A 20,486-nucleotide genomic window follows, 5' to 3' on the forward strand; every position below is an offset into this window, starting at 1 on the left:
GTTTGCACTCTCTGAAGTCTGTTTGTTATAACAACTGTCAATAGATAAATGTATGAGGACATATTGATGAAGGAGTTGGAATGTCTTTTGTCTTTTAATTAAAATAACTTTTAAGCTTAAAGGCACTTCAAGGCCCAGGGACCACAACTACATTGGTCCATTCCCTAAAAGATGGCAATGAGATAGGGTGTAAAGGCCAATTCTTGTATGCATATGGAAATTCAAAAAGTGCTCTTCAAAAATAAGGGTTAGAAGTAAAAAATGCTGCTGAAAGTTTTACATCTCAGTATTGTAAGTGGCGTTCTACCAAATTTGCAGCTAGATTACTTTTTTTCCTGAACAGCACAGGTTTGGGTTGAGCAAAGCATTCATGAAGTTCCTGTTAAATGTTTAATGTTAATTTGGTCAGTGTCAAGAAGTTTCTATCCCTCACTCAGAAAAAGCCCCAAACAAACAGATTTACAAGAGAATTAAACATCTTTATAGCTGCATAAACATCCCAACATGTACAGAGCACGTACAGAGCAAGTACAGAGTATGTTACTGATATTGTCAAGTCTACTGGGCAAGACACTCAGTGCTTTTGGTCAAATTAGTTTGTAATAAGAATTAGCTACTGAAAAAAGAGTCTTCCTTTTTCAAATGTTCCCCTGTTTTTAATAGAAGAAGAAATTTTGTTATTCTATTAAAATGGGATGGGAACTGTCATTATTGGAAGGCATTCTCTCGGATGCCAGAGAATGTGTTTATGGCAGAAAACTTAGTGCAGTGTGTTTGGTGCAGAGTAGGTTTTGCTGTGCAACACAATCAAAGCAGTGCCAAGGCATCCACAGGAGCTCCACTGATTAATTTAATGTTGCTGAGATGACCTGCTCATAATGTATTGCTCAGTTAAAATGTTCTCTAAAGGGTTCACATCTCATAATCACTCATCATAAATCATATAAATTCTGCTTTAACTGATATTAGTGTCAAAACTCCCATTGCCTTAATTGGGGCAGGAGTTTCACATTATTTTATGTAAAAGCACATAAAGCATTACGGTTTAATGTTGTCTATCTAAAAATAAAGCCAGAACATAACTACTGGAATTCCAGTAATTCAGGCAGTGGCATTACAGGGAGAACAGTGTGTGGGAGAAAATAAATTTCTTCTTTACAATTTGTCTTTGGCAAAGCATATAAAATGTGTTTTATATCTGAATGTTTCTGGTAAATTTTTAGGGTTTTTGTAGGTAGGGAATCACGGTTCCTCCTGATAGATCTACTCAGTGTTTTTTTTTCTTTTCTTCCTAATGGTGAGAAAGATTTAATCCTGTAAAATGCAATCATTTATTTACTTCTCCTACTTTGCAGCCATTTTCAGTTTCCACTTATTTTTCTTAGTTTATTTTTCCTCAAAAATGCTTTATCCATGTCCTTGTTTCCTCTGCCTTCCAGAAGAAGTCTTAAATTCTTTCTCAAGATCCAATCCTAATTTCTTTAGTGACCTAAGCCCCCAAATCTGCCTGTCTTCTGAACATTTTTGTTCGTAGCTGCTACTTTATGAGATTTGGGATTTTGCTGCTGTCCTTAGTTTCTATTCCTGGCTCATTCTGGAAATCCAGGATTACATCTCAAGACATACCTTGGGGGAATTAAGGTCTCCTCTGTTACAAAGCTACACATGCACAATCTCTGAAATACTTCACTTACTGGAAACTGGAACTAGTGAAGACTCCAGTGAATTTCTGTTAAGGATATTTCAAAACTTCTCACTTGTTCATCAAAGAATGACCATGACCATGGCATTAACCACACTTGTCAAAATCATCTTCTGACCTCATCCTCTCTCAGGTTTCTCCGTCTTGGTCCAGAGCCCAGGGCTGTTACAGCTCTCCAGAGAACAGCTCACAGAAACTCAGCAAGGGACAAATTGTGGTTTTAGTTGCCATTTCCTTTGAAAGAGCTGAAAAATGAGCCTGAGCTGTGGCCATTGCTGATGGCAGCGGTGTCACTGTGGTGTTTAGCCAGGTGAGCACTGTCCCCAGGGAGGAGTGTCCCCCAGGGCCATGGTGTCCAGGTCTGGGGGCTTTCCCAGCCAGGGGCATCATGCCTTGCAGCCATCCCTGTGGCAGCTGCATCCCTTGGGAATTGCTGTGCAGCATCCCCCAGCAGGGCTCTAGCAGGACGTCTTGCTGTCCAAGGAAGGAAGGTCAGGCTCTGACATTCTGTGGGAGTTCATGGGATTTCCTGCATGCCTCAAAGGCTTCCTGGACATCCTCACTTTGGTTGGTTCTGAGGGGAAGGCCTTTGACACCTACACAGGATTCCAGCAGGCTGAGCTGAAGGTCATTGAAGTTAGCATATGAAAAGACTTAGAGCTGAAAGAGGTGGTAAGAAAGCCTAAATTTTCTGCCAGTTTCTCTGGAAATGACAACCATTTTAAAAGCTAGAGATGAGAGAACATATTATCAACGCAATTAAATGGAAAATAAATCCATTGTGCTATTTAGAGGAGACAAAGAAAGAAAACATTTGGATTCATAAAGCAATTCTTAACCATTATAATTTGCCACCTCAGGTTTTAGCTGCCTGAAGTTTAGAAATGGTCATTTAAATCAACTGACAGTCTTGAATCTGCCCTGTTGTCAGGAATTAAACCTTCTAATAGTCACTCTTTTTCATTTAAAATTCTTTTATAATGTGTTATTTTCAGATCAGTGACATTTTCTAACTGATTTGAGTCAGAAACCATCTGAATTCTGCAAATACCCTTGTAGTATGCCCCTTGTGGCTGCTTCCACCCACTCACTTCTGTCCCCGCCCAAACCAGCGTTGGTCTCAGCTTAGAGAAAAGATGGCTTTGCTCATAAGATGATGGCCTCATACATTTTGTCCTTATTGTACTCCTGTTATTATAATGCTCCTGTGCTGACAAATCACAGCTGGGTTGCTCTCAGGCTTTAAGACTTGGAAGATTTAATGCATAGCCTCTGATTGCCTTTGCATGTTCTTGCAGTCTTCAATACCCTGGATAAGGTCAGCATGGTTTGGGGGCTCTGAACATCACCTGGGCCTTTCTCTGCATTCCCCTTGTTTCATCTGGGGCTGTCCTCACACTGACTTTGAGGACAGCAGTCCTGGGGCACGTGGCTGGTTCTCCTTGGAGGGAGCACAGAGGGGCCCTGTTCTGGCATGGTGCTTTCCCTGCATCCCAAGGCTTTGACCACAGCCTTGAGTGGGACACACCAGGAAAATGAGCTGTGAGACAGATTTCAGTAGATTGACCTCAATCTGTAACCAAGGATGATCAGTTGCCTTATCCTAGATGGTATAAATTACTTATAGTATGGGTTTCTATGAATGACAAATTATAGGAAGGGAGGCAAGTTTAAAAAAGACAAACAACCCACAGCATGGGTATCTTTATGTCTTAACTAAATATATTTGAATTCATGCAAGCCTTGTACTGGTTACAGCTTCCACCCAGCTAGACAAATGCAAGGAAAAGGGAGAGAATAAATGTTTCCAGAGAAGATCTTTTGTGAGAAAGACAAAGCCTTTTTTTTTTCTAGTTTTAGAGTTAATATCAGCATGCTACAACTTAATATACCTTAAGAGGGAAAAGATATTTTTTGTATTACTCTTACTTGCTGATTATCCAGCTTATTTGCTCATTTGAGCTTAACTGGCTGTGTAGTGCTCTGCTTTTTTAGTTCCTGAAACTTCACATACAAATGTGTGTATAGATCTCTTCCATCATCTTTAGCAAATGCAAACTAAAGAGAAGTAGTCTGCCTTTAACTTTATTTTATAAAATACTTTGAATTTGTAAGCCTTGTTGAGAAGCACTGAAATATTTTTTAATCATTCCTGCCTTTTCCATTTTAAAGATAAAATGAAAAATTCCCATCTTATTTAAAACTTTGAAGAATTCCCAAAAGGATAAATGTTAATCTTTAAAATATCCTAATAAGCACTGTATATAATCAAAATTATGGAAATTTTTCAATAATGGGAATTTTGTTTCTCTTTTCTAGTTAAACATACAGTTTCACGTAGTCTGAAATGGACAGCATGGTAAAAAGTTTTTGTTGTGGTGTTTAAAGAAGTTCAGTGTGGTACTGCTATGTTTTTGGAAACTTAAAATCTGACTCACATATCCTGAAGCAGAATCGACAGCTCAAATAAGCTAAGACAAAACACTTTTGAATTTTGAAAATTCTGTTCTTTTGAAGACAGTGAACAGGGATAGGAAAATATCAGAGATTTGAGAACTGTGTAACCTGTGGATAAACATTGACTTGAATGAGTATAATATTTTGTACTTGTCCTTTCGTCTCAGAGTAAGAAACTTAAAGTATTCATTGATCATGTTACATATGAAGGTTTTTCCTTTAGAATCGATTATTTTATGAAAGGCTGTAGAGTGGTTTCTGCAGTTAGTTCTATGGTAATATTTTACCTGAGTTTAGCAGGGAGAATATAAACAATCCCCCCAGCCAGAACACCAGCTGCTCATCTCAGGATTAGAGGTTTCTTATTTTAAAGCAAGGATCTGAAACAGTGTAAAAGGATCAGTAATTTTCATGATATGAAAATATTTGAAGAGAGATGATCTGATGCAAAAGACTTGCTTTGCACTACCAGAGAGCATGGATGCTTTCCATTATTTGTGAAATTTCCACACCACAGGTCTCATTAAGTTTATATAGCCATAGTTTTTACGTTTGGGGATATATCTCCAAGATTCATCTCCGAGATAAGAGCTTGCAAATAATTTGGTATTTTATTTTGGTTTTGCTTATTGTTCTTTTCCTCTTCCCAATACCAGTTTCTAAGTTCTAAACTGTAGCATTTGTTTGTAATGTACTTTACTTCCTCCCAATATAAGGAGTGATGTTGCTGCCACTGATTTGACTGATGTTCTTGCTCATTGAAACCAACTGGAGAAGGCTAAGGCACCCACTGTATCCTGAGAGTTCCTTAAGTAAAAGTGACATAAAAAATACTCTCTAGGAAATCAGTAAGAGGAAAGTTTTGGAGCTTTTTTGGTTTGTTTCCTTGTTTGTTTTTTGTGTTTGATTGATTGTTTTTTTTAAGAGCTCAGATCTTTAACAGAATCGGGAGGAATGAAAAGCATTTGGTGCTTGAAATTTGAGTTGCATAAAGACTTCCCTTTTCATGTGAGTTCCTGTTTATTGTTTCATTATGGTTCAATTGCATCTGCCTGCAGTCAGGGGATGCCCTTTGGCTCAGTGCAGCCTGTCCCTCATAGCCTGGGAGTCACACCTGAGTGCCACTGGAGCACATTTGTGTGTCTGCATGTTTCAGGCAGTTCACCTGTTCTAATAACAAATACACGATACTTAACTGCCTTGCAGACCAGAATCCCCAATGCCATAAAAAGCTCTCGAATTGCATCCATCACTTCTCATTTTTTGACATCAACAAGATTTTGGCCTTCATCTATTCCATAAACTGACCAATTTCTCCTCTGGCTGTACAGTCACTGCAAGATAAAGAGATTTCAGATCCCTGTTTTCCATTTCACCTTTTCCTGACACATCCCCAGTTTAATCTTCCTTTTGCTTAGTTATTGCAAAAATGGGCAAAACCAGCTAGTGTGAAGATAAGTATGTTTTCTTCTGAAAGAAGATCTATTGCAACATAGAAATGAACTCAAAACTCCCAGATTAGTGCTGGAATATAAAATAGTTCAGCTTTAGAAGGATCAGTCTTCCCACGTCCACAGTTTCCTAATGGTCAAATGAAGCAAGACAGGAAAAGGATGAACTTCAATTTGCCATACATGTATTTGTACGCTTTACCCAAATAGCCAGTGAAAAAAATAATTTGTTAATTGCCCATGTTTACCTGTGGCCAGAGCCCTCTCTGTTGTCTTGGTGGTTTTTGCTGCTTTCTTCACAAAGGGAACAATTTGAATCTCACTGATGCGGGGGGGGGGGGGGGGGGGGGGGAAGGTTTACAGATGACAAGGTGTGAAAGAGTTAGGGTTATATCTGTCAATTTTGTTTGGTTTGGTAATTTTTTTTTTTAAATTTGTTTTCACTTTTAAGTGTCAACTCTCCATCCTTGAGGTGATTTCTGTTAACTCACCAGGTATTTTCCTCAGCACCGGGTACACACAGCTAAGTAGCAGGTGTAGAAATTACCTTGCATCTGAGTTTGCTGCACATGGGGTAGATATTCCTTGGTGCAGTGCTCCCTCTTGCCTGGGGGAGTACATTCTTCCAACTGAAATTCATTTAGCTGTCACCATCGTGTTTCTTATGTAGGAGTTCCAGTGACATAACATTCAGATTGTGCCTGCAGGAAGAAAACTCAGTTTATAAGCAGAGCAAAGCTAAGCCTCGTGTGTTTCCCCCTTCCTTTTTATTTTGTGTCTTCATCATTTCTAATCTGTAGGAGATGGATGGTGAGAGGGGTGTAAAATGGTTCAGCAATAAGACAATCTGATGATGTGGTGTAGCCTCTCCTTAAAGTGTTTTGGGTTTTTGTTTTGTTTTGGTTTGGTTTGGGTTTTTTTGTGATCTTTCCGTGTGCTTCAGGACCAGGTATCCAAAATGTTCAACAGATGGATTTGAAGGACAGGTTTTTCCAGAAAAGCTTTAGATACCCTGGTTAAATTGTAAAGAAGTGCAGACTTTTATCAGTGATTAAAATGTAAGATGTTTGTTTTTTCTACAGTGCTCAGAACACAGAAGTTATTGTGGGTATTGTTCTGAAAATACAAAAGGAGAAGGTGACCAAGAGTGGAGTGTTCTCACCCACCATTCTGCTTTGTCAAGTTGGGTTTCTCTGCATGCTCTTTCTCTTGCATCAAGGCTTTGCAACTGAAAGTCATTCCTTCAAAAGTGTCTGAACCTAATTAGGCTAACAGTTGAGAACACATTAAACATATTTTGCAAGTTGCGTTTTTATTTTGGTGTCTTAATTAGAGGGATGTCTGCCAGTGTTGGTTTTCTCATCAGTGCAGTACAATGTGGATGTAATTTTTCTTTTATATTTGACTATTGATTGTGGGGATTTTGCTTGTGACTTTTGAGTAATACCATTAATATTGGAAGTTTGTTAAATAATTTCACTTTATAGATAAAATGAGCTGAATGGATATGAAACACAAACCAAATTAATTAGGCATGGCTTTTTCTTTTCTAGTGAATAAACACAAACCCTGGATTGAGACGTCGTACCATGGAATCATAACTGAAAACAATGACACTGTGATTTTGGACCCTCCCCTGGTTGCTTTGGATAAAGATGCACCTGTTCCCTTTGCAGGTAGGAATGTACATGAGCAGCAGCATTTGAGACTGTGGACTGCATTTTGTATTTACTGGCATTTGTAAGGAAGGAATTTCTGGTGTAATTTGAAGGAAACATGTAAAAGTTGTGTCTTGGGTACTCAGGACCTGGCTGTTCACCCACAGATCCTGAAATGAAGTGTTTCCTACACAGGATTTGTTGTGAAGCAGTACAGAATAAGGAGAATAATACAGCAGGCACCCACTATTGATACATTTTTAATGAAAACACAGTAATTATACAATTACACTTGAATTTGCTTGTATAGAAATGAATCATTGCAATTGTCTAAAGTAATAATACATAATTAGTTTTGTTCAGCAGTAACAGCCCCTGCTTTCTCTCTTCCTGTTCTTCTCCCTGGCTATGGACAAAATATGTGGCAAATATTTAAAGTTGCTCAAATCTTATCTTACTGTGTAAGTATTTTATAACTGTGAAGAGTTGGACACAAAATTGAATGGAGGTTTTGAACATTTTTGCTCAGGTTGCTGTATGACAGATGTATGTCATATACAAGTTTGCATTTGTATTAAGTCCATTTTACCTGACACCTTTTCTGTCCTGAGTCCCTTAAGCAGAATATGGGGCTTCTGCATGTCAAGCAAGTTTTCTCTTAAATTCCCTCTTTCATTAAAAACACTTTTTGAAGAAAAGGGAGAATAGTAAATCTTGATAGCTGCTCTGAAGATCCTGAGATGGTACAGTTGTTAAAAAGATGGTATTGCTTGAGAATCTTCACCTTTTCTAAGGAAAGGAACTGCTAAAGGTAAGTATCCTGGTTCTCAAGGAATTCTCATGTTCAGAAAGCAGAAGTCCAAGTGCATGTTGCAAACAGAAGAATTGTTCTCAGTCTGTTTTCCAAAAAGCTTACACTGGCATCAGCTCCTACCCTGCCAGACTGGGGCTCCCAAATGGTTTTTATATATTGACCCCCATTTTAGTATCAAGATCTGTTTGTTGCTTATGGTGCCCAGCGATTCTTGGCTGCATGAGGATCAATTCCTAGTGAAAAGATGCCGTTGACATTTTTTTTCCTTTTTTCAATTTTTCTATCACTGTGGGTGTTCCATCTTAGATTTGGTTCTTTTGCTTGCATTCCCTTAGGATCCTTCCAGGGATGTTGATCAAGTGCTGTTGTCACTGACACTGCAATCTCTGCTGAGTGGGAATTTGTTAGCCTAATTATTTCCTTCAGCTTTTACATTGAGAGAATCAACACATTTTTCATTAAATAGTGATTTACTTCTCATGTAGAAAATCATCTTTTGAAATACTGAACTTACACAGACAGACTGGCTTTTGGTCAACAGTTGTTTTAATTTAGCTTCTCCATTTATTGTTTGGAAGTATTTATACTGTGAGAAGTCTCTACTTCTTACAAGGGTAAATTATTTCTGTGTATTCCCTGATATTAATAGTTCATTTCCTGGTAATATTTGGCCTCATGATCTGCAGTCCAAGCATAATATTATAGTACTGATTGAACCCTTCATTCTCTTGATGGCCCTGCATTCCCTATGTTTTTGGAAAAACCTCTATGCACTTTTTAAAAAGCCTCCTGTCTTTTAAAATTGTTGGCGGAATTTACTATTTCCATTGTATCTTTTGCTTTAATACCATGTACTTTTATTTGATTTCAAAATATCATTAATTTATTAAAGGTTTTAATGGAAAATTCAATTTGCATCATATATTTTGTAGGAGAAAACTGAAACAGATACAAGTACAACATTAACAATATTCACTAGCTGTACATTTAGTAGTGTGGTAATGTGGAATATCTTCTATGGCTATGTTTTGTTTAAATGTGGAAATTCCAGTTGTATAATATATCAGTCTTCAGTTGTAACAGAGAATCAGAGCTCCAACAGTTCCTTTATCATCAGCTGTTAATATTTTCAGTATTCTATGCAACTATTGGAGAAGAAACAAATTCTAGTACTTGGAAAGTTCTCCATGTTTGGTTGGTTGGTTATTTTTTTAATGAGCCCAGATTCAAGAATATTTCAGGGCAGATTCTGATCTGTGCTGAAATGTCTGCTGAGATCTCCTTGAGCAAACTGTAGTAAGACTAAATTTCTGTGATTTCTTCCTCTGCAACAACCCCTGAAATAGTTTACAGTTTTAATAGTTTATAGTTTGTTTGTTCTTCTATTGAGATTTGTGTTATCTTAGAGAAATAAACTTTGTTTCAGTAGAACTTGTGTACATTTGACTTTAAAAACACACACAAAACCTATTGACAAAAGAGCCTCCCAACAAGCCAAAACAAACCCCAACACTCAAAGCAAACAAAAAGACAAAACAAAAACCCAGCTGCCATGTATGTACCCGTTCACTGCAGATGGGAAGGAGTTCTGTAGGACCAGAACTGAGCCAGAAGAGAAGGCACAGTGTCAGCTCCCCTCCAGGCTGATGTTCCAGGGCACACCTGTACAGAGACATGGATGGGTGTTCTGTGAGCTGTGAAATCTTCCTGCTGCTCTTAATGCCTTCCCTTTGAAGTGCTTGTCTTCCATCAGTGTCAGGTTTAGGGAAATTTTGGGACTTATCACTTGGAGAGGTCACAGTAGGGGGAATGCCTATTTATTTAATACATTGATCTACTAACTTACACTTACTTATTCCATATTCATATGTTGCTAGTGAGGGTGTAGTTCTTTTGGACGTGCTTAACTTAGTCCTTGTGTTTCCACCTTACTCCTTGCTGCTTGCCCTGGTGCACAGGTATCTCATGCTTTTCATATTTTTCACCTGGGAAAATAATTTTTCACCAGGTAACTGCTTTGTTGCTAAGCAGAACTAAGCTGTTAAGAGGCATTTGCTATTTTGTGATTCTTATCTGCCCTTAGTGCTTCAATACCATTTCTGTACCCATTGCCATGATCTCATTTTTTTTTTAGTTTAAATGTTACTTGTAGGACAGGCCTACTCCAAGCTGCAAACAGTGTTTTGGTTTTCACTTACTTATGGAAACTTGAACATTTCTCCTAATACCTCTGCCTTTTTTCAACCCCATGGCTACTAAGGTAAGTTGTCAACCCCTTCTAGGAGTGCACACATTATGGTGCACATCAAACCTGAGTGGTCACAAGAGAAAATTTCTGTATTCTGCACTTTTTTTCCCCACCTATTTCTAATGTTTAACATCAAGGGTGATGACTGGAGAAAAAGGAGTCTTCTGTGCAGTTACCTTCCCAACAGGTCTGTGTTTCCAGGAAGGACTAAGGAGAGACTAAATGTGCCTGTGAAAATGCTGGCTGTCAAATGTAATCAGAATTTTTCATAACTGGAGCATGAAGACTTTCACAAGATTGCAATGAATGGCTTTTGGTGTCTCTTTATCTAATGAATTTATTGTGAATAATTGAAGAATATGTAATGTCCTGGTTCTTAAAATTATTGTGATATAAGCATACCTCACTTTCTCTTTTTATGCAATTATATTTTTTTTCTCCTAGTTTTGAGGGAAAGCTTGAAAATGCCAGCATAACTTTTTAAGTGTGAGAAGGTTCAGGATCAGCAGTTTTCCATATTTCAGTTTTTCAAGTCCTGGCCCAATAAGGATTTCCACAGACTGGTGTTGAAATACTAGAGACCTTTAAAATAACTAAACTCACCATGGTATCCTGGAGACTTTTGCAGGGTATCAGAGACATTTCCTGACCCTCCTCCCCTCCCCTTGGCCAAAAAATACCTCCCAAAAAATAAACCTCTACAAAACGCACAATAAAAACCCTGTAAGCATTGTATAGCTGCAAAATGGACTTAGGTGATTTAAGGACATCCATAGGAGCAATCTCCATTTTAAAAAATCTGATAAAATGTACCCAAAAGAAGGAATGTAAGTTTAATTCAATTTACACCGACTGGCACAGCCATGCAACAGTCAGCTCCCTTTCTGGTGGGGAGGCTGGTTACCACTTCCAGGGTTTGACTTTCAGGCTTAGGAGTAGTTTGGCTGGAAACAAGGTGGGATCTACTGAATCAGTTCGTTAGGATTCTGTCCCTCACAAAATGCTGTGAAATTAGGGAACGATTTCGGAAGAGGCATCTATCTGCATTCCAGTAACAGCAACTATGTTTCATCAGCAATGCTGTGCAAAAATAGATCTGAAAGGAACTTCAGGATGTCACCAGTCCATACTCCTGCCCAAGGTAGGACCCTTGTCATTCCTGAGAAATAGTTTTCTGTCCTAATCTTACAGACCTGTAGTGGCAGAGATGGAACAGCTTCCCTGGGTGATCTATTGCATGCCTTCACCATGCTCCTGGTTTTTCATGAAGCTTGGTCAGAACTTTCTGTACAGTGGTTTTAGCCCATTAGCCCATCCTTTTCCACAGGGCAGGGCAGATCATTCCCACTCTTTTTGTGCAGAAGCCTTTTATTTTACTCCCTAAAAGCACTAAACAGCATCCTAAACAGCCTGGTGTGGAGGGAGTTTCTGCTGTTTGTGGTGTTTTCTGAAGCAGAAAACCTGGAGGTAACATTCAGGGCAGTGAGGTGATGGATGTCCTTTCTCACCCTGGAAGAGAAGAGCCAAACTTGTCACTGTGCCCCCACTTCTGGGCTGGTAGAGTCACATTTGAGTGCCTTGTGTCCCAGTGAGGCTGAGCTGGGTAGTTGTACCAGGGTGTACCATTACATCTTGAGCTACTTTTATGCTCTTGATAAATTATAGAGAGTCTTTCTTAGCAAGATCAGAGGTCTGGCTCTCCCCAGACAACTAATCATGTCTCAGAAGCAGTTTCAGCTCGTGCCTTCTGGGCAGATGGAGTCCCAGTCTCTGACTGTATTTTGGCTGTGCTAAAAGCACTGTAAAGAATAAGGAGGCCATAAAAACAGCCAGGAAGGATGCCTGAATATTCACTGATCTACAAGCTGCAACCACAAACTCTCCAAATAGGCTTTTTTATTTTAGCAGTTCAGAGGAGTGTGTATTCTCAGCTGCACCACAAAAAATCCAGCACTTGTCAGCCCACTTACACCCAGGAGCTGAACACAAAATCCTATTTCTCTGCTTCAGAGTGTGAAGCTGTCCAGCCCCCTTGTTTGTTTGTTTGTTTGTTTGTATTGATAAGCAGTGGCATTAATAACAGCAACTATCCTTTTGGTACAACATTAAAAGTACAAAAGTTATTTTAAAATTGTCATTCTAAATATTATCGTTTCTACTCACTGTCAGCCAGACTTAGAACACAAGTCAGTTTAGGATGCCCAGAATTCATTTGTGTTAAATATTTCTAGGTGAAAACGAGGCATGATCAAAAAATACGAAGTGCAGGCAAAGCCATGGAGTGTTGCAGTTGTTCACAAGAATTTTTTAAAATTATTTTTAATTTCTAGCTTTTTTATTACTGTAGCTTAATTAGTTAAGATTTTAGCCTTCAAAGGCAAATAAAGGATCTCTTCACAGTGATCCTATTCTAAGGTAAAATAAAAGATTGGTAATAGCACAATTAATGCTGTTTTTGACTTAAGGGATGCTGCTTATCCTCCAGTAAACAGTGACAAACATGCTCAGGTTTCAGATTTAGACTGCACCGAAAAACCAGTCACTCTCACAGTGACCTCTGTTAGTCCCTGAAGCTCAGAGATGAGGGGTTTGAGGACTTTAGGGTTTGGTTATTTTCTGTGATTGCCCTTCTTAGTCATTTTTACAGCTGTGAAGTAACAGTCGGTGACATCAGTGTGTCCAAAGAAGACTAAAGGGTCAAGGATTTGGGCTGTTCTCATGGAGCCTTTAGTGGCTGCTGAGGGGTCTTCATTGCAGGAGGAAGGGGCTAGGGAGAAAATGAGAATTACATGCAGGGGAGTGAATGCAAGTTTCACCTAACAGATAAAACCAATAATGAATGGGAATGTTGAGATACTTCATTACAACTAAATATGTTAAATTACTTCAAGATAGAAAGAAGCAAGGAAAATAGCCAACTAATTTCAGTCTGATGATATCCCCTTGGACTTTTAAAACTACTTATGGAAAATAGTGATTTGAGATACATTTGAACTGCTTTTGAGTAGTTTTCTTTATGTACAAGTCTTGATCTTTAGAAAAATGGGCAGGATATTATAGTGGATTGCAACCCTACACAACAGGACAGGGACAGAATGTGGCATTTTATAATCCTGAAGTGTACTAAATAACCATTTAAGTAAAAGAATTTTTAGTTAAAACAGGTTGTCACTGAAGGTGTAAGGAAAATAGTGAGAGTTGTTAAACTTCTGTGTTATTCAGAACACAAGAGTGGGGAGTACTGGAATTGCTAGTCCTATAGATCCAAAAATTTGTTGCTGCTGTTATGCTGTGAAGATGGATGTAGATTTTGTGTCACGCTCCTTTGAAACTAATGAAGCCTTGCTGTATGAGAGCCATTGCTTATAATTAAAAAATACACTGTGAGCAATGTGCCTGAATCTGCAGCTGAAATATGAAGTCATTTATTTAAATGAACTATAGCCATTACCTTTTTAGTTTCAACAAAATACTTTAAAAGATACAGGAAGTATTTATTCTGTTGAGGCACTACTTTTTTCCCGCAGTGAAATATTTTTGTGTGGATTAAGACTGTAACTTGCTTTTGTGATGTGATTTTTACTATGTAGTTAAAAGTATTTTCTACACTTTTTAGACATTCTCTAAAATCAGAGATGGTTCCTCAAGGATTTCAAATTCTGAAAGTCAAAGGAAAGACAACATAGGAAACTCATCTGTTTGGAGGTGTAAAAAGGATGAGGAATAGTTCTCTTTTTAGGGTTTGAGTGATACATGGAGAGTTACATGAGGTCTGAACACACTCATGTATTAAAGTAAATGTGAGCAGCTGAAAAATGTAGAACCACTCTAGTTATCCCTCACCATTAAGTCTGCAGTGGAAATCATAACTGCTTAGGTTTTTACAATTTCAGGTAGAAATGGACATTTTCTAACATTTATTGATATAAAGGAAATTATTTTTTAAATTATGCTAGCAAGCATAACCCCAAGCCATGAAAATTTACAGTGACCCAGTTGAGGGAAACAAGAATGATACCCTGGGACATATTCTCATCTTGTGTAGTTAGATACTCTTCATTATTTGAATTTGAATTACTCAAGTTCTAACTTGAGCTGCTCACTTCTGCTCTCCAGTGTGTCTGAACACAAGAATCCAAAATCTGGACCCATCTTTTCTTCCATTATTACAATAACAGGAGGGACCCTCAGAGGGAGGGCTGAAGGAGCAGTGTGAGGACTCAAAAGAAGGAACAAACTGAGTCAAATAATGCAAATTCTACTCTAATATCTTTCTTCACACTTTCATTCCATGTGTGGTCCACCCATTAATTCAATTATATCTCTCTCCTTTATATAAATACTTCCTTTTATGTGTGAGTTCCTGTGTTGTCATGTTCCTAGGTGAATGATGATGAAAATCAAAAATCAAAGCATGCAGCATTCTTTATACAGACTTACAAAAACAACGTATAATACCAGGAAGTATTGGTAATGCAACAAATGGAATTAGAATATTTGCCACCTAAAAGTTTACTGCAACAGAATTGGTGCTGCAGGATTCCAGCTTGCTTTAAAAATAAAATCAAAATACTTGAAAATGTGTTCCTCAGATTGGAACTGCTTGAGTTAGTGTGAAGCAGCAGGGACATATCACTTGCTGGTAATGGTTTCTAAATCTTAAAAACATTTTAAAACAACAGCCTGAATATGTAATTATTTATTCTTTAGAGCTCCTTATGCTTATTGGTCAGCAGGTCTCTTGTGGACAAAACAGATAAGAACCCCCAGTTTTCTTTAAACCTGCTTTTTTCCACTCAACTGAAAAGAATTTATTTTTCTGGACAAGAACAAACACTCCCAATAGCCTGAAAGTGCTGTTGATCCCTTTGCTTGTTAGCCCCCCAAAAAAATGCATGTGATGCTACTTTGATGATGCAGGAAGGGAAAGAAGAATATAAAGAATTCAAACCCTGGACAGGTGCTTTAGGTCATTGATTTTCTGCTCGATTCTCCTGTTTCTGGCTGTGTGAAACTGATTAAACCAATTTGTTCTCCTGGCCTGTGGTTTCCTCCACTGTCCCTTTTTCAGTGCGTTTATATTATGACAAACCTCTCCCAAGTGCTTTTATCTCAGTGACTGTGGAGTGCTGAGCATCTCTGAGTGCAGCCCCAAGCACGAGGAGGATTTGCTGTTCTCAGCTGTTTTCTGTTCCATTACCATTTTTGATACAGGTGTGTTCATAGGGGATGTGACAATGACACCTGACTGGCACACAGCAATTTTGTTCAGTAATTTGGAAACAACCTCTCCATTTATAAATGAAGTCCAATGCTTCCAAATTAAATGGACCAAGTCTTTATATTGTTTTAAATGTTATCTGATGTCAGGGTGACTCTTGTTTCTCAGACTAAATGGCAGTGTAGAAAGGACAGTGGAGGCAATATATTAGATTTTTTTTGGTTTGTTGCCTCCATCGTGGTGGGGATGGACATAAACACAGTAGAGTTCAGAATGTTTTGAGAAAACAATATATCATTTGTGTTAGGTTTTTGCAGTATCACACACTCTGCCACTCCCAGGCTCGACAGAGACTCTGCTCCTGCCCTGGTGGCAAACACTGAAGCTGCCCAGCTAATTGGCTCAGGCCAGGTTAATTAAGGAGGACACGCTGGGCTGATGAAGATGGGCACCCAATCCTATCCACACAGCTCCAGCCATCTCCTGGGTGCCATGATCCTTTTCTTGGAGGTCCCACTCTGGGGTTCTCACTCTCCGCCTGCCCCCAATGTCTTGTGTCAGTCTCAAGGATTTCATTGATTTGTCACCCCCTTCCACAGCCCTGAGCCTGAGACATTCGGTGCTTTCTGAAAACCCAGGAGGGTGTGAACAGACAATGTGGGTAGGTATGAAATATAGACATATGTGTTATAGGTATTTATGATGCACGTTACTGTAAAACTTCTGTGGTGTAGTAGCAGCTTTTGGGCACAATTAACCAGAGTCTGCACTTTGTATCCATGCAAACACATGCCTTACACTGTTTTTGTAATAAAGCATGTCACATCATAGGCCAGTTTCCCTCACTAACAGCACTGTCTCTTGTTTGAAGTTTAGAAAATTATACAAAGACTGAGAGCAAAAGAACCAGTTCTTGGAAGTGATTGTTTTTTGGTTACTTCATTGACTGTGACTCCAGTTGGTGTGCAATTACCATGGTGATATAAACAGACTGCAAAACAAACCTACATAACCTTTTAAAATTTCATTTTTAAATTTCTGTTTTTTTCTTGTTTTTTAAAAATCATAATGTACTGTAACTTACTTGCCCTTTATATAAAGTTTAAAATAACAGAAAAATAATTTGGATTTAGAAGTGAGAGCAATTGCCAACCTGTTATAGGAATTCATCTCCATAAGAAACTGCACTTAAATTTAACTAATTTCCTTTACGATTATTTAATTAATTAAATTTAATTTTAGTTCCAGCATTTAAAATTAACTTACTCCTGTCACATGATAAAGAAATTTAAGTAACTGTAATTCTGCAGCAGTGGATATAATAACCACAACATGTCAGGCCTAGTGTGTTTTGTTGTTGCTGAAAGTTTTCAAGTCAGGTGGGTCCCTTTTTAACCAGCTGCTCAAAAACATTTCTGAAAGGCTCATTGGTACTCGATTGATTTGTTAGTGCCTGTGACAGATTTAATGGATAGTTCTGACAAGACTTCTGCTCCTTACCGCTGCCTGCCTTGGAGAACTTCCAGGTGTGCTAATGAAAAAAGTCATGAATGAAGGCAGGAGCAATGAGTGTTGTATGTGGTGTGGAATCCAGAGTACAGAAATGAAATTCAGTATAACACTGTAATTAATAGGCATGCTAGAATTGAAAGGATGACAGCAATTTAACATCAGCTTTTAGATGCTTTTGGACTAGAACACATTAGTTAGGACAGCAAAGCTTCTATATCCCCACTGGCAGCTTCCCTGGAGCTGGGAGCTGTGTTTCTGCACGGCCTCTTCTCCCAGGGCTTCACCTCTGCAGCACTTCACTAAAACTCGACAGAGCAAAGGGGCAAAATTCTGCAGCTCTGTCAGCTCAGATGGATGCTTGCCCATTTCTGCTGCAGTCTGTCCTTGTGTGAGGGAGCTGCCTGCTATGTGGCAGCTGCCTGCTAGAACAGCAGCATGAAAGGCAGTGGGAATCATGTGCAATGAAAGAGAAATCATGTGCAATGAAAAGCCCCATACAATTTGTATAAAATTTTTGACTAAAAAGTGCTTCCTTGAATGGAATTTGCCCCAGCTGTTGCCATCTGTCTGTTTTTCAGTGCCCTTTACAAAACACAACAGTGTTGATTTCGGTCCATCTCTCTGGGGGTGCTGCTATAGGATGTGCCACATATGGCAGATAATCAGTGGCACAGCAGAAGCCAAGGGCTGCTGGGTGTGGGGCTGAGTTGATGGACTGAGAACAAAACAGTCCTTTGCTTTAATCTGCAAGACTGAAGTAAAAGGCCCTGCCTACTGTTTACTGCAAAGTGCTTTTTCTATGCTGCATGTGAAAGCACAGCAGAAAAATCACAGCGTTCTCCTGAGTCCCCATGTAGTTCATTTGCTTGGTGTGGTTTTACATACAGGGAAAAGTTAATTTGGTTAGAACTTTTCTTGCTAGTGACTGTGGCTTTGCTGAGCAGAATTATATGTAGAAATAACCCCCCTTTGCAGTTTTAAGTTTTTTATTTCAGTATCATGGTATCTTCAGAGAAGAGAAGGAATGAACAGTCAGGGACGAACACTTCCACATGTGTCTGTCGTGATGCTGTGACTGCAGGTCTAGAGGTGGTGGCCTGACTTCCTGAGAGGTGATAAACAGAAAACAGGACAGTTTCTCAGAACAGTGAGAAAATGGTTGGAGTAAAAAACTCAAGAAAAACAAAAAAAAGCCAACCAACCAAACAAAACAAAATTCAGAAAATGCATGTAATGTATTTAAATGTATTAAATAAACCCTGAAATCAGAAAGCTATAGACCCTCCTAAAATGTATTGTTAATTATTTTGCCATGTCTTAAGCTGCCTCAGCACATGAAAGTTTACTGAGGTTTAAGATAACACTGGAGGAGGGGCACTAGACAATCAAGTGAGCCATCTGTAGCCACAGGCTGGGTGTATTTGGGGTTTTCAGCAAGCACTTTCTGGAAGGACAGCACTGCCATGGTGCAGCTAAGGTAGTGCTTAAATTTGCATTGTCATTAAACTTAATCTGAATTTTCAGTAACATTTTGCCCATAGTGCAATTTCTGTGTGAATTGGTCTCTGACCCAGAATAAAGGACTGAAGTACAGCTACTTTGCTTAAATAACACACATTGTTTAAAATACCATCCAGCTTCCTAGGGGTTTTTGAAATTGCTATACCGAAGATGAATTTAGTTCCTACACTCAGTCTTGAATTGTAATTGTAGAAGATACTGACTTACATTCAGATTGCAAGTTTAAATCATACATAAATAACATCAAATATTTATTAGTTCATTCTGGGGTACTTTTATTATGAAAATGGGAGATTTTAAACTCTGTTCCTATTATAAAGAAGTAAAAATTCAAACATCAGAAGAGAATGTAGATTTTAAAAATGAAGGTTCAGCTTTGAATGAAAAAAAAGAAAGCTGAGTCATTGTTTCCCAAAAGTAATGGGAAGTAATTTAAAGTGTTGAAATAGGGTGTCTTGATGTTGGCTTATAATTAACTTTGGAGATTGATAAGTCAGTAGATAAACTCTCAGAAACAGAAGCCTAAATACACAGAAGGAGAGACATGCTGAGCATTTCAGGTAGTTCTGTGACTGCTACAGTCATAATATTTATTCTGAGTTTGTCTTCATCTCAAGAAATGTTCAGACTCGATAGTATTTTGCATATGAAGAAAGAACTACTGTCTTTTCCTGTGATTTATTGAAAACCATTGGGTTTGTGATACTCCACTGTGGTTTTCTGCCTTCTGAGTGCACCAAAGCCGCTCACATTGTGCTGGCTCTTCAGTAGCCGCTTGAGTAAAACCAGGCTTTTTAGGAGGTTTGCACTGGTCAGAATTGATCAATTTTTTATCAGGCAACCAAAATAAGTAACTTAGCACACTTCAGGAGGGTGCACAGAGCACAAAACTAGGGTAGAGGAATTAATATTTCAGCGTTCTGCACTTAAGCTGCTATGTGCTGTTTTGATGATGACAATGGAAACAACTGAGAAAAGGAGGGAGAGGACTGTTCCCTTTCTTCCATTAGTTGTCAGCAAACCTTAATTGACTGATAGCTGGTGTTTCCACCTCACCTGGCAGCCAGTTTTCCCATACACTCATTTTGTTCTTAATTTAAGAATTATAAATTCATATATATTCTTCCTTGAGCCAGGGTACGTATCTGTAATTGCTCTTAGAAGGAATTAGATCCCAGAGGACTTCAGAATCAAAATTTAATTCTTTCATCTGCCACAGACTTTGGACAGTCACTTAAGAAGTGCCCAAGTTGATTACCATTCATCATTTGGTGTCCATCAACATCAGTGGAGGAATCTGTTGAAATAAATGGCTGTTATTAATAGAATTGCTGCTGTTCCTGCTCCCTGTACAGCCCTGATGACTGTAATGTGTGCAGTCCTCCTCCTTCATTTTCCAACATTAGTTTGAACTTTTTCTGCCTCATGCTTCCTTTTGGTTTGGAAGGGTGGCTTCTCCCATCTTCCAAAAGCATGCTTGCTTCAGTTTCAGGGCCCTGTTCAAACTGGTCAGAATACAGGATGTATGTCTGTCATCTCCTTGAAGGAAAAGTTCTTAGCAACTTAAGACCCTCAGAATGTTTAATTTTATTTGCTGTGGACATTCAAAGGATATAGCTCAGTCCTGAGAGGGAGCTTTTTGCCTCTCATGGCTTATTGCAATTCTTCAATTGTCTCACTTCATAGGCATTTAATTTCAGATTTCTTGCTATTTTGTTTATCACAGTCTGTACTTGATATATAACTTAAAGACAAAATTCTCATGTGTTGTTTTCTCTCAAATTATTCCAGATAATGAGTGCATTAGGTCAAGAAAATGCAACCTGCAATGCTCCATGTGCTAGGCCTGAGGCCTTCCTGCAGGGGACAGAGAATTCTCAGCTATTCATTATTTGTGCACCT

At 38.6% G+C, this 20,486-nt stretch overlaps 1 protein-coding gene across 2 annotated transcripts in view; it reads left to right on the top strand.

The window, feature by feature from the left end:
- Nucleotides 1-7,168: 7,168 nt before the first annotated feature.
- CLSTN2 (calsyntenin 2) overlaps nucleotides 7,169-20,486 on the top strand; it is a 185,512-nt gene continuing 172,194 nt past the window's right edge. For both annotated transcript variants that reach the window (XM_062498932.1, XM_062498933.1), the window contains exon 1: nucleotides 7,169-7,286. The gene's annotated coding sequence lies outside the window, so the exon portion shown is untranslated. The remainder of the gene's footprint in view (nucleotides 7,287-20,486) is intronic.

This window comes from Cinclus cinclus, chromosome 10 (assembly GCF_963662255.1).
Source record: "Cinclus cinclus chromosome 10, bCinCin1.1, whole genome shotgun sequence".
Lineage (NCBI taxonomy): Eukaryota > Metazoa > Chordata > Aves > Passeriformes > Cinclidae > Cinclus > Cinclus cinclus.